The 10,316-nt window shown below is 35.6% G+C and overlaps 1 long non-coding RNA gene across 1 annotated transcript in view; it reads right to left on the bottom strand.

The window, feature by feature from the left end:
* Positions 1-6,081: 6,081 nt before the first annotated feature.
* Positions 6,082-10,316, bottom strand: part of LOC128791892 (uncharacterized) — a 164,190-nt gene continuing 159,955 nt past the window's right edge. The window contains exon 3 of the long non-coding RNA XR_008432211.1: positions 6,082-8,710. This is a non-coding gene — a long non-coding RNA (uncharacterized LOC128791892). The remainder of the gene's footprint in view (positions 8,711-10,316) is intronic.

Below are 10,316 nucleotides of genomic sequence, written 5' to 3'. Positions count from 1 at the left end.
AACTTCCATATTTGATGTGTCATTTTTCTTTATTATGAACATTCAGGGACAAATTTTCCAAAAGTGTTTAGGCACCTAGTGATGCAAATAGGCAGCTTGTTATTTTTCAAAATCACTTAGGCAGGTTAGACAGCTAAATCCCTCTGAAATTAGAGAGAGTTAGGCATCTGACTTAGGCACTTAGAAAAATTTAACCAAAGCTTATTTGCATTTTCAGGCTTCTAATCATTTTTGAACATCTGTGTGATAGGTTTTGATTTATTTAGGCTGGTTCCCAGTACATTACTTTCTCTCACCTGACTGAAAGAGCATACCTCATTAAGCAAGTTGCAGATTTTTCTTGCAGACCATGTTAAGAAGACAAACAAGTGAAAGAGATGACAAGTTTTTTTTCTATAATTTGATACTTTTATTTTACTTTAAATAGCTACAGAGACATTGTGGAATAGTGGATAATGTAAAACGACTTTTTTTCTAAAACCTACTTATTGACTCAATGAGCTTTTTAATAACATTTAATTTTGTTTAGCACAAAATAGTATGAGGGTTTAAAAGCTGTCAAAATACAAAGCACTCAGTGTATAACTTGATCAGATTATTTTGCTTATCTTAAAACAATAAGAAAATCAACCCCAAAACAACTTTTCCACAGCTAAATGGAGAAATAGTAAAATTTGATTAAAATTTTAATTAAATTTGAGAGCACATAAAAAAGACCTCATTTTATTGTAAAATATTTTTCTCTCCAGATCCTTGGTTTATAGTTTTTCATTGAATGAGGAACTTTAGGTTATGAAATATTTCACCACTGAAATTTTACGAGATTGAGATGTATATGATTTAACCATGAAATTATTCACATTCATACTTCTCGCTAGAAAACAACAAAATATTTTGGCTTGTGTAGTTTTAAGATGATGTTCTATGGAAAAGGGATTAATCAGAGTATGTCACACTACAATAGGTCCTTTACACCAGCCTAACAGCTTTTGAATTCACTACCAAATTTCTACAATATCTGATTTAAAACAGATGAGATCTCAAAGAGAATAACTTCTTAAAAGTTCCATGAAAATTTTAATCTGATTTTCTTGAGACTATTTTTAGTTTTAGATATATGTTTTTTAGTCTGTGACAATTCTGATTTTTAAATTTTCATTTTCAATCAAAAATACCCTCAAGCATTTTTAAAATACCCTAAAGAATAACTGAGATTTTTTTTCCCAAACTGTTATTTTGCCTCTTTTATAAGAGGATTTTTTCCAGTATACAGTTCTTTTCATTAGAGAAAAGGAAATGAAAGAATTGGCTGCCTCTGATGATTCATAATTGTACATTTTGTGGCTTCAATGACAGGATTTTTTTCTATTTTAACAGGCATTAATTTATCAAAGGAACACAAGTCTAAAGCTGTCTTCCTACATATATATGGTGCAGTTTAACTCAAGGTACAAATTTAATCTTTTCCCATCTTATGTTTACATAAAGGGAACAATGAGGTCCAAATGTAAGACGTTATATATCATAAAATAATAATCACTCTAATGTGTGGGTGCTGAAGTTGATTACTGACTTAAAGTTTGTAGAATAGATGTACTAGGAGAGGGGAAGAAGCAAGGAAAGATACATAGAATACATCAAATTTAATCAGGCAAATGCATCCCTCCAGTCTACTTAGCCTGACCTAAGCTTTCCATTGGGAAACCAGAGTCAAGAATAGGATTTCTGCAATGTAATTTCAGGTGCAACAAAGTCACATTATAAAAAAAGCTTAGAAGCTATTTCTCATGCTGTGATTTGCGTGGCTAGAGAAGCAAAGGGTAGGAAATGTTGTCCAAAACAAATCTATAGTAAAATAACTTATTTCACTCTGCTCAAAAGCCTCTAATTCCATTTGCCCCCAGCTGTATAGTGTGGTCTCAAGATCCATCTTTAATTGAGTCATGTCTTCGACAGGGACAGGAAAAGCTGTCTGAAAAATTACATCATCTAGGTTTCCCCTGAAAGAGTTTAATTTGTTTGAGCCAAAGTATTTGGGCTGAAAACAAGTTTCTATATGATTTATAAAACTGCTCTCTTTCACTGCCTCTTTTCACAGGGATCCCACTTCACTAATACAATGAGTAGAGGGACAAACCCCTATCAACGTATCATTCAGCCACTATTAATTAATGTATACAAAGATGTACATGTGTACTTTTATAGATATTTATGTACACACACACAGAGATATGTGTACATGTGAAAAGCTGTCCCAGAACATTTCAGTGTAAAACTCCATACAAACCACTGTAAGCAGAAGGCAGGACAAATAACAGAAGACATCCTGAATTTACAAACAAGGCTTGGGAAAGGATGTTCAGTGCAATGAAATGTTGGCTTGGAGTTAGAAGTTCATGAGGTTTTCTCTTGAAAACTTTGGACTGCAAAACGACAAGACAAACTGTCCCTCTAGTTTATATCTGGCAACCACAGATGAGAAACCCTCACCTTGTAACACAGGCATTGACAGGACCAATTCACCTCAAAGTATGAGGCACCAAGGTATTACAATGAAAGATATAAAAAAAAAAAAACCCATAGTGTCAGGAACTGCAGCTGCCTGATGAGAAGATTCTGACAGTTCTTTTCAGTGATGAAGATTTATTTGGAGGTTCAGGTATCCATAAGTTTGGATGCTTGTCTGGACCTCCTCAGTTGTGAATAAATACAGGATTTCCATCATCACATGAAAGATAACACAAAAGGATGGAGGTAAGGGAGCTGTGGTGAAGATGAGAATCTGATGGTATTTTGATATTCTGCTATTTATTTCACAGAAAACCTAGGAAACAAAGGCTGACAGCTTGTTAAAGAAGCAGAACTTAGCAAAGACAAATTGCATTTCCTGTTGAGATTGATGAAGATTCTAAATTCAATTCAAGGTTTTGGTGGAAAAATTAATTTGGCACTTATTTACTACCATCTGTTTCAGATATTCCAAGTGTGAACTAACAACCTACCACTGACATGTGAAGGATTTGAAGCTGTAGAATAAATAGTATGGAAGATGATTCCTGCCTTCCAGAAAGACAATCTCTCTCAAACATATCACATTCTAGGCTTCAACCATGAATTAAAAAAGATAAGTTGGTTAAAAATTGTACCAACTAAAATGGTATTATTTCAAACTTCAGCTACAATTCTAACACTATTTGATTGCATTTGACATATAATAGTAAAATATTTGAAAATAAAGGGTTCAGAAGAATGGGAAACAAGTACAGAGGAAGCATGCTGAGCATGCCATAGAAAAAAAATTCACATTCTGAGCCTGTTTTACAATCATGTTTAAAATTGTTATTTTCATTTAGGTTCACATAAATTGACAAATTGCAGAATTTATCCCAGTGACAACTTTTTCAAAAGATTAGAGAGCAGCACCACATTCTCCACACTAGTCTGGCTTGGTATCACAAAAGACGATAAGTCCCAGGCCAGCCCTGTGCTACATATCAGGCACGAGAGCTTCACTCCCACAAGGGTGAAGGAGGGGAAAGGGCTGCACACATTCTTGTCCTCCTGAGTGCTAGTGCTCCTCTTTTTCCCCCAGTAATTCACACACATTTTTTCCCTCAGAAAAAAACAAAAACAAAACAAAACAAAACAAAAAAAAAAAAACCAAAAAAACCCCAAAAAACCAAAAAAAAAAAAAAAAAAACCAAAAAAAAACAAAAAAAAAAAAAAAAAAAAAAAAACCCCACCACCAACTTCTTTGTTTTGGATTCATTGGGTGTCTAACAGGTAATTTGGGTGCCAACTGCTGCTCTGTGTGCACAGAGAACTGTTGTCTGGGAACAGGTAAGGCAGTGAGAGAAGACCCTGAGAAAGATTTCTTCCAAAGACTTCACTGACCTTCACCTTAAACATCTTAAACATTAAATGGTATTACAAGTGGTATATCTGTGTCATGAAAGATTTAGCTGGTAAAGCCTTATCATCACACTCACTGTCACCAATTTTCATTACAATTAGGTATCCAGGTTGATGAAATATATAAAAGCTATCCAATTTCAAAAGAAGCAGTTTTATAATTTCAGAAGACAAATTAGAGATTGTATTTGAGACTACCTGGTGGGAGCTTGGGGAAAGGTCTTGATTGGCTAAAGGTTTTGCAGTTAGCTGAAGTTTTGTGTAGTGCTTGATTTGGTGTCTAAAAAAGGAAAATGAACTCTACCACGTGCATGGACAGATTTCCTACTCACAGTTGGGCCTGCTTTTCAAGAAAATGCAACATAAAGTGAGTCACAAATTTAAGAGCTGGTGTGGTTTTTTTTTAAGAGCTCTCTGCTCTATGAGAGATAATAGGACCATCATTTTTTGTATGCTTACTCTATTTCAGTGACCAGTGCCAAAATTACACAGTGCAATGAATCTGCCAACAAACCTGAAGTTAACTAGCTAGCACATACTTAACAGGGATCTAGAGGTAACCAGATATTACATAAACCTGACAGCAATAATCACAAGTGCCACATCTTGTAATAGTGGCTTACAGATCACAAAAGTGAATCAAAAATTGACTTTGTTAGAATTGGGGGCAAGGGGGTGGGATTAAAGTGGGGATATTATAATTATGATGACACTGGGAAAGCACCTCAGAAAGTTACTTTAGATTTTATCTTACTGTCCTACAAGTAAGGCATCTTCAATTTCACTTATTTTGTTTATCTTTCTTCACTATGTCTCACCTATTTTTTTACAGCACTTCCACAAGGAGAAAAGAATAAATGACCTAATATGTCACCACTATTTAATTTTTTTTTGTAAAAGGCTTCTAAATGGATGTAATTGAAGATAGGAATTCTAAGATTAATAAAACTTTTTTGCTACATTTAATAAAATTTGATTCATGCCATACACAGCATGCCTGATTGAAATATCAGGTGTTTCTATCCCTTCAGCTGAGGGGTGTCTTGTCTGTTATAGGACTACTTTTGTCCTTCAATTTACACGTTCCAGACACAGCTCATAGATCATATTCACTAAAGCATTCAGCCATTTAAGACTTTGCCAAATTGCACTGCTTCAATGCAGAAGTTAGATATCTTAGAAGTTAAGGTTCCATTGTCACATTTTTCTTTTTCACCTACAAGTAATTCTGTTTATTCCCAACTCAGCAGCAAAGCTATTGATTAAGTTGGCTTAGGTCAGTCCACCCTGCAGTTCCAGCCTCAATCCTTGCATTGTTTTCCAATAGCTTGCTTTATTGATTTAATGTTCTTGGTTTTGATTTTAGAATCTTGCTTTTAGCTTTAACTCTGTCCTGTGTTCTTTGCTCAAGTTTTATTTTACTGTTACCTCAAACTGTCCAAAGAAACTGCAGTCAAATGTAAAGATGTGTCTGCTCGGCTAAAAGGGAACAAACTAAATTAGGCAGCAGTAAAAAGGCACACAGGGGTCTGTCACACACTAGTTTCAGAATACATATTTTTCAGTCTAAGTGTATATTATGCAATATCAAAAACAATCTTCATAACAACCATTGTACAATTTCTTCCGCTCTACTAAAATTTTCGGGAGTCACTGATCCCCTCTGCATAGCTCACTTGGTGCCCTTCGATATCTGAATACTTAAAATGTTTTCTATTTATGTGGATTAATTAAAGACAGCAGTCCAGTTGTTTACCATCTCACATTTTGTTGAATTACATTTGTGCTGAGAAAACGGTAAAAACTCAATATTCCTCTTGAGTAGAACTTCTACTCACTTTGTCCTGTGGGGAATCAGGCATACAAATCAGACTTGAGGTGTTTCTGTGAGACCCCTACCTGTGAATCTGAGGGCAGAATGGGTCCTCTACAACATGGATAGTTCCAATATATGAATTTGCATTTTGCAAAAAATCCAGTGGTAGTTACTTTTGCAGTTCTGTATTACGCTTCTGCAGCTGAAATTAGCATTCTGTCAGTGCATTTAGTTTGTTCTATTTATTTTACTGAAAAAGCATGAGAGATTTGTGTGTGAGTAGTTCTAAATATATATTTTTTCATTGAACTAAAATATTGTTTGGGTTGGTCAGTAAAAGCTTTCAAGAAATGTATGCTTATGAAAATGTTTATTTCTACAAAAAGAAATATTCCATTATTTGTGCAGTTGACAGTCAGCTTTGTTGTAGTTCCCAATGAAAAAAGGAGTATGTTGATTAGAGAAAATACAGCTATGTTCCATCTTCCTCCCCCGCTTCAGTAAGAGAAGAACATTTGCATATTAATTCTAGGACGGAACAGCTGCATTCCCTAGAAAGCTCCATTCATTGCAGCACTGAGCCCCTGAAACCAGGCAGGAGGGAAAAAAAAAGAAAAAGAGAAAGAAACAAAATACAAGAAAGAAGGGGGCATAAAGCTTAAGGTAGATAGAGACACTGATTTTGCTGTTCTTTAATTCCAAAGGAATACTTTTCATTTTAAGGACTGCACATAGACATTTCCATATGGCCTATCACAAGAGTATTCCAACCATTTTATGAGCAAAAGGAATACTCTTATTTCCATTTCACAAAAAGGCAAACAGAGGCATAATGGGATTATTTACTAGGCTTAGAAAACTATTTACCTATAAATTTAAGTCTCTATTCTATGTAAGAGCCAGGTGATTTGCCCAGGATTACACAAGAGCCATGGCACAGTCAGAAATAATTTTCATCTCTAGCTCCCACTTCCATGTCTTATCTTCACAATACAGATTCATGCTTTTGTCTTCTCTACAGTTTTGTTATATAACTTAAAAATATACTGAAAGCAGAGATAGAGAGTTGTTTTGACAAGAACCGCATCCAAGGCTTTGGTTTGTTCTGCTCATCCACAAAAATTGTGAAGATGAAAGCCTTCTGTGAGGCACTGAGCACTCACAGCACCATAAGTTGCTATGTTTGAAGCACAGAATAATATTGACAGCAAGAAAAAAGTTATAAATTCTTGTCTTAGATGGATGCCATTCATGTTTTCTGTGAACTGTGTCTGCAGCTGGTGATTGCCTCTGTGATCAAGAGATGTGAATGAAAAGAGGTAGCCTCCCACAATGCTTCAGAGAGAAGAATTGGTGGGAAGCAGGAAAATCTCTCTCCACTCACAGGACATGTCATACTTAATCTTCCTGGCATCACAAGTGTAAACTCAGACCAGAAATGTTATAGTAGAACAGACTGGCAGAACTTTTCTTGATGAGGGTCTACGAAAATAACAACACTTGGCATTAAAAAACACAAAATTACTCAGCTGAAGGTCCAGTCCTGGAAACATTTTAGTACCAACATCGATATGTCCAAGCAGATGAACAGGGACTATTTTTATGAGCAATGAAGCTGTAAAATTTCACATCATATTTATCTAGTTTAAGATCTCCTGCTTCCAAGTTACTTTGGCCACTGCTATCTATTCCTACATGTACAAATACTCCAGAACCATGTGGCAAATTCAATTAATGCAATTACACAGTCTAAAAATAACTCTCCAAAACACTTTTAGATTCAGTCTGCTTGAATTCAATCATCAATGTTCTGCTTAATATCTACTAGCAGTGCAAGCAATGACAACAAAATGCTTCATCACAATGTTTCAAAGGATTTCCATTTATCAATGGTTTAGGGAGAAAAAGAAGCATTATTGGTCTTATTAAATATTATAAATGTCTTCTGACCTTAAAGTTGGAATTAGGAGATAGCTGTTGTCCACAAGAAGTAACTAAATGTCTTTAGCAGGTTACACTGCCTCCTCCTCAGCAGGTTCACAGCCACCAACCATATTTTCCTAGTCCCCCACCCAGCCTTGAAGAACTCTGTGTGTTTCACAGCCTGCAATGCATGGTAGAATGCCATCTTTTCTACAGCTCACAAAGACCCATGCACAATATCTGATTATTTGTTTCCTTCAAAAATGTATGCTATGTATGAGCAATAAAAACTAGGAGCTTGCACGGCTGCCTTCTGGAACTTCCAACAGTGTTTTTATACAGACTTTTGCTTAGCCCTCCTCCCCCATATGTTTTTCTTCTTCTAAATTAGAACTTAATGGAACTTTTGAAAGATAGAATCCTAAGTTAAAGGCAAAGTAATGTTTTTAAAGCTTATTCAGCTGCAGCTATGAGATCACACGGTAAACTACCAGGAACAGAAATCATGCAGAGGAGAAATGTCAACTCTTAACAGAAAATGTATTTGAAAGAATTGTGGTTAAAAAGAAAAAGAGGGGAAGGTAAATATAAAAAGAACTCTAGCATTTCCAGAAATGCTACCACCTTATGTCAGCCTTCTAAAGGACTCAGATGAGCTTCTGTCCCACAGCAGAGTTTGTATTCACAACGTGATTTGTAAAGAAAACATACTTTGTCTTTGCTTTTTTTTCCCCTTTCCTCACATTTTCTAAGAGGAGTTCCTGCTCAACTGGCAATTAGCAAGAGCATTAACAGTGTATCATACTGTGTTCAGGAAAGCAAAACCAGCCATAGAAGAGAAAAATCAAACTTTCTGCAGAGTTCTTTCACAAATGGTTTTCATATTTGCTGGTTTTCACAATGCAGCATTCCATCTCCTGGAGCATTCTATCGTAAGAAAGGTTGCTGGAGAACTTCTGCCTTGTTAACCAGAGTGACCAGGGGTCAGTGGGCCTCAGCTCAATGCATCCGACAGCCATGGTGACATTTCCACAGTTCTGTTCTTCTTCACCATTACCCCTGTAGATTTAAAAAAAGCTGTAATGATTGACTGTCACATTTGAAAATCATACTCTACATTTCTGCAAAGCTCTTCTATGAATTTTCTGCACAAAATCATTTCAACAACTTCAGCCACAGTATGACAAGTGCAGGAGCTTTCATCAAAATGCCTCAACTCTGTAGTATAAGCCCAGCTTGAAAAACTTCAGCATCAATTACACTCTAAATACACAGAATTTTAATGTCTGGAGCAAGCTTGAATTTTCATCAAACATAAGGCTCAAGTGATGTCTGACTGAGCAGTTCAAGAGGGCTTCTTTTAACTAGAATACCAAAAACATATGTTGCCAGAAATTTGGCTAGAAATAAACATCTCCTATGACATTTAAATGAAAGATTTTTTCTTGCCCAAAGTACCCTTTTCACAGTCACAATACCAACCTAAGTCTAATTAACAGCATTATTTCACTCTTTATGCATTTATTGTATAACTCTTTGAAGGTAAACTAATACAAAGAAAACCAGACTGATTATTTTGAATCAGTTATAAGGATAAAATTTTATATATAATCAGGTTTCTATGACTATATTGATAATAGAAATTAAAAAAAAAACACTAATATTTAAAATCTTGAAATAAATCTTGAAGTATTCTTCATCAGTATTAGTTTCTAAAAGTATTAATTTTACTTAGGAAGTCAAGAGGCCATGGGCAAGTTCCCAGATGTTAATTTAGTTTATTTTTGGGGTTTGCTATGCTTGGATTTCTTTTTTTCTTGGAGGGGAGGACTTTATTTTTCTTATTGCCATCAGGAAAAAATTTGCCACCTATTTCACAGTTTCACATCTTAAGCTTCCTGACGCCTTGCAGGTATACTCTACTCCTAAAAGACAAGATCAAAAATTTATGCTTTTAAATTTTTTACATTTTTATACCTTTTCTTTCCTGGGAAATTCATGTTTAATATATGTTCCAGGTGGTTGAAAGAGAAGTATATAGTTTGGCATAGACCTACCGCACACTTTTGTCTCGCTGAAGACAAGCATACTGTGTTCGTGTCCTTAGCTTAGCTGAATGGCAGATTTATATTGATGTCAGAGAATGAGTCATTAAAAGAGTTATCCTTATCAGCAGTCTTATCTGAAAGATATTAGAGAGGACCAATCACATAAACCAGGACTAAGTTCCTGCCAGGCTTTTGAACCGAAGCCATTGAGCTGACTGGCTTTATGCACAGAGAACTAACTACAAACTAAACACCATTTTGCTGTTACAATGCAATATTTTACTGCTTTCCCCTGACTAATCCAGATGTCCTGTATTTACCTGTTTTGGGAGAGAGGAAGGGAACTGCTTGAAGCACTACCTTTTTCTCTGCTCTATTGCCCACTTTCATATGCAGGACAGTGTCACACAGTTCTCAAGCTAAGGGATGACTTCTGGTCAAACAAGTATAATCACACTTTCAGTTTCCACATTAGGATAGCTGGCCATGAAACAACTTGGATGTGGAAACAGCACAACTGCCAGGAGGCAGAGAGTGTTAGCTCCATCTCAGTGCTGCTCTGCTACAGTTACCTGGTAACTGCAGGGTAAACATACATATCCCTTTCAAGAAACTGC

The sequence above is a fragment of the Vidua chalybeata genome, chromosome 8 (genome assembly GCF_026979565.1).
Source record: "Vidua chalybeata isolate OUT-0048 chromosome 8, bVidCha1 merged haplotype, whole genome shotgun sequence".
NCBI lineage: Eukaryota > Metazoa > Chordata > Aves > Passeriformes > Viduidae > Vidua > Vidua chalybeata.
Note: the sequence above shows the minus strand (reverse complement) of the source record. Positions and strands in the feature narration are given on the sequence as shown.